Raw genomic sequence first — 3,821 nt, 5'->3', positions numbered from 1 at the left:
CGTTTCAGTCTTGAGTTTGATCATGGCGCTGGCTTCTTTCTGCTAGGCTCGCTTGTTGGTTTGAGCTGTAACAGCTGAACGAAGCTGGGTGGTTGCTAAATGGGGAGGGATGGGGGGGAAAACAGAAGTCATTGAAGAATCATAGAGGTGGAAGGGACCCTGGGGATCATCTAGTCCAACCCCCTGCAGCGCAGGAATACGCAGTTGTCCCATACGGGGATTGAACCTGCAACCTTGGCATTATCAGCACCATGCTTTAACCAACTGAGCTGCTCAAAGGCCCATCTAGTCCAGCATCCCATGGTTGCAAACCAGATGCCCCAAGGAAAAACCCACAAGCAGGACTCAAGCTCCAAAGCACTCACCCCGTAATAATAAACCATAATAACTAGTTGCCCCGCATGAATTTGTCCAATCCTCTTTTAAAGCCATCCAAGTTGACCATCCCTGCCTCCTGCAGGAGTAAGCTCCATAGTTTGGGCACTGCAATAATAATAATAATAATAATAATAATAATAATAATAATATTTATACCCTGCCCTCCCCGGCCAGAGCCGGGCTCAGGGCGGCTAACACCAATAAAACCACAGTAAAAACATAATAGGGGGAAAAGAGAAAGGGGGGGGACCAATTTAAAATCCAGGTTAAAATGCAGTTTAAAATGCAGCCTCATTTTAAAGTAGCCGATAAATCAATGAATGACTTCCTTTCATCTGTGTTGAATCGCATTCAGTTTCATTGGATGCCCCCGAGCTTAAGCACTATGAGATCACGGGGGGTGGGGGTGGGTATCTCCTTCTGCTCTCTCCAGTGTCAGAAATTTGCCAGGCACCTTTTTGTGACTGGCACAGTTCCAGTTGCGACCATGTGGGTGCCAGGTTGCCGAATGACATCTCCATCCGGCCGGCAGGTAAGCCGAAGAGCTCATTTGCTGCAATTATATCCCATCATTCTTTCCATGTGGTTCACCCGTTTTCAGCTAATCCCTACAACGACCCTGCAAAGTAGGTTAGGTGGCTGGCTCAAGGTCACCCAGGTGAGCTTCATGACTCAGTGGGGGGATTTGAACCCTGATCTCCCAGGTCCAGGTCCGACACTCTTAACAACTACACCACTCTGGTTTCCTAGAGTATTTGTGCTATGGGGCCATGGGCACAGCCGGGGTGTGGGTGTGCGCAGCTGCCCCCCCCATCAAGTAAGTAAATAAAAACAACTAACTGACCAATCGCTTCACAGATAACTCAGTTCTCCCCCCCCCCAAAAAAAATCCTGATGTATGGGGCAGCTATATAAATTCAGTAAGTGAATAGTCAGTTTTATTGCACATAGCCAAAGGCTGCTGCAATGTACACAGGATCATTCAACAATTAAAAGAAAATATGCTGGATTAATACAAAAAACTTAAAACATTTATATTATCAAGACATTACCTACTCTAAACAGAGCTCTAAAAGTACCTTTATATACAGGTTAAGACATTAAACAATAAAATTTATAGGCTAAAATCACCACATGGCCACTAATATATTAAAAAATAATGTTAATACAATGTGCAATTATATTCGGAGTTTGGTGATAAAGATAGAATATAGCTTGACATAGATAGGGTCAAAAAAAGTCATCTCCTTTACAGTGGGGGGCTATCTTGGCTATATAATTTGCTCTAATTTTCCTAGCAGTGGGAGACACAGAGGCATACCAACAAACGAACGTGTTTGCATGAGGGGATGTAGTAAGTGTTGTTGTTTGGTCGTGTCCGACTCTTCGTGACCCCCTGGACCAGAGCACGCCAGGCACTCCTGTCTTCCACTGCCTCCCGCAGTTTGGTCAAACTCATACTGGTAGCTTCGAGAACCCTGTCCAAGCATCTCGTCCTCTGTCGTCCCCTTCTCCTTGTGCCCTCCATCTTTCCCAACATCAGGGTCTTTTCCAGGGAGTCTTCTCTTCTCATGAGTTGGCCAAAGTTTTGGAGCCTCAGCTTCAGGATCTGTCCTTCCAGTGAGCACTCAGGGCTGATTTCCTTCAGAATGGAGAGGTTTGATCTTCTTGCAGTCCATGGGACTCTCAAGAGTCTCTTCCAGCACCCTAATTCAAAAGCATCAATTCTTCGGCGATCAGCCTTCTTTACGGTCCAGCTTTCACTTCCATACGTCACTACTGGGAAAACCATAGCTTTTACTATACGGACCTTTGTTGGCAAGGTGATGTCTCTGCCTTTTAAGATGCTGTCTAGGTTTGTCATTGCTTTTCTCCCAAGAAGCAGGCGTCTTTTAATTTCGTGGCTGCTGTCACCATCTGCAGTGATCATGGAGCCCAAGAAATTAAAATCTCTCACTGCCTCCATTTCTTCCCCTTCTATTTGCCAGGAGGTGATGGGCCCAGTGGCCATGATCTTCGTTTTTTTGAGGTTGAGCTTCAGACCATATTTTGCGCTCTCCTCTTTCACCCTCAATAAAAGGTTCTTTAATTCCTCCTCACTTTCTGCCATCAAGGTTGTGTCATCTGCACAGTGGCGTAGCGTGGGTTGTCAGCACCCGGGGCAAGGCAAGTAATTTGCGCCCCCTAACCCGTGGATTTGCGCCCCCAACCCGTGGATTTGCGCACCCTAACCCTAACCCCCAGATGTTGCGCCTGGTGCGGCCGGCCCCCCCTGCACCCCCCCACACTACGCCGCCACTGCATCTGCATATCTGAGGTTGTTGATATTTCTTCCGGCAATCTTAATTCCGGCTTGGGATTCATCCAGCCCAGCCTTTCGCATGATGAATTCTGCATATAAGTTAAACAAGCAGGGAGACAATATACAGCCTTGCTGTACTCCTTTCCCGATTTTGAACCAATCAGTTGTTCCATATCCAGTTCTAACTGTAGCTTCTTGTCCCACATAGAGATTTAGATAGGGTCAAATAAATTCATCTCCTTTACAGTTGGTGGCTATCTTGGCTATATAATTTGCTCTAATTTTCCTAGCGGTGGGAGACACAGAGGCATACCAACAAACGAGCGTGTTTGCATTAGGGGATGTCCTGAAGTAGTAAGTGAATAAATATGGGGCAAGTCAGCCCCGCGAAACGTGCAGCAAAGCGGCGCCTTTCCGTCCCTTGCGCGCCCCTCTCGAGATCCCTGCCGCGGCCCCATCGGTGAAGCTGCGGAGCCGGCGCGGCGGCTGTGGGCTGTCCGAGCCCCCCTTGGCTTCCCCCCGTTGCATTTCCGTCGGTTTAAAGGAAGGCGCGGGAGCTTGGTTTGCAACGGAAAGGGAGTCTCTTCCTCCGCCTCGTCTCGGGGGCTTCTCCCCTGTCCTCCCTCCTCACTGAGGGACAGTCGCTTGGCTCGGTTTTCTCTCCCGAGTTATTTCTTTGGCAGGGACACAGGTGAGATCTCCCCACCCGCACCCCGTGCCTCTCCCCTAGCAATTCTCCCCCTCCACACCCCAATCCCTCCATGGGGCAAGGGAAGCGGTGTCAAGGCTGTCCGCCGTCGGGAACAGGATGCTGGGTTAGGAGGAGAGGCTTTCCCGATTGGCTCCAGCGGGGCTCTTCTTCTGTTCTTGGGCAGAAGGGGTGCAGAGCAGGCCTGGATGCAATGGCCTAGGACCACCAGAAAACCACTCGCATCATGCAAATCGGAAGGGGTGAATCAGGAATAATAAACCCCCTTAAGACAAATGCGGATCTGGGAGCAGGGAGGTTATCCAGTGCAGGATGCAGGATTGGGGCCACCAAGCCCCAAACAGATTGGTGCTGATTATTATTATTATTATTATTATTACAGTCGTACCTCGGGTTACATACGCTTCAGGTTACATCCGCTTCAGGTTACAG

At 48.8% G+C, this 3,821-nt stretch overlaps 1 protein-coding gene across 5 annotated transcripts in view; it reads left to right on the top strand.

The window, feature by feature from the left end:
* Nucleotides 1-2,857: 2,857 nt before the first annotated feature.
* The window catches only part of LOC310769694 (uncharacterized protein), a 50,383-nt gene continuing 49,419 nt past the window's right edge, over nucleotides 2,858-3,821 (top strand). For 3 of the 5 annotated variants that reach the window (XM_083629259.1, XM_083629258.1, XM_083629256.1), the window contains exon 1: nucleotides 2,861-3,371. The gene's annotated coding sequence lies outside the window, so the exon portion shown is untranslated. Of the gene's footprint in view, nucleotides 3,372-3,821 lie in introns of all 5 variants that reach the window. The other 2 variants (XM_083629262.1, XM_083629261.1) reach the window with 2 other exon arrangements.

This window comes from Podarcis filfolensis (assembly GCF_964270895.1).
Source record: "Podarcis filfolensis genome assembly, chromosome: 8".
NCBI lineage: Eukaryota > Metazoa > Chordata > Lepidosauria > Squamata > Lacertidae > Podarcis > Podarcis filfolensis.
The sequence above is the reverse complement of the archived record's forward strand: the minus strand, read 5'-3'. Positions and strand labels throughout refer to the sequence as shown.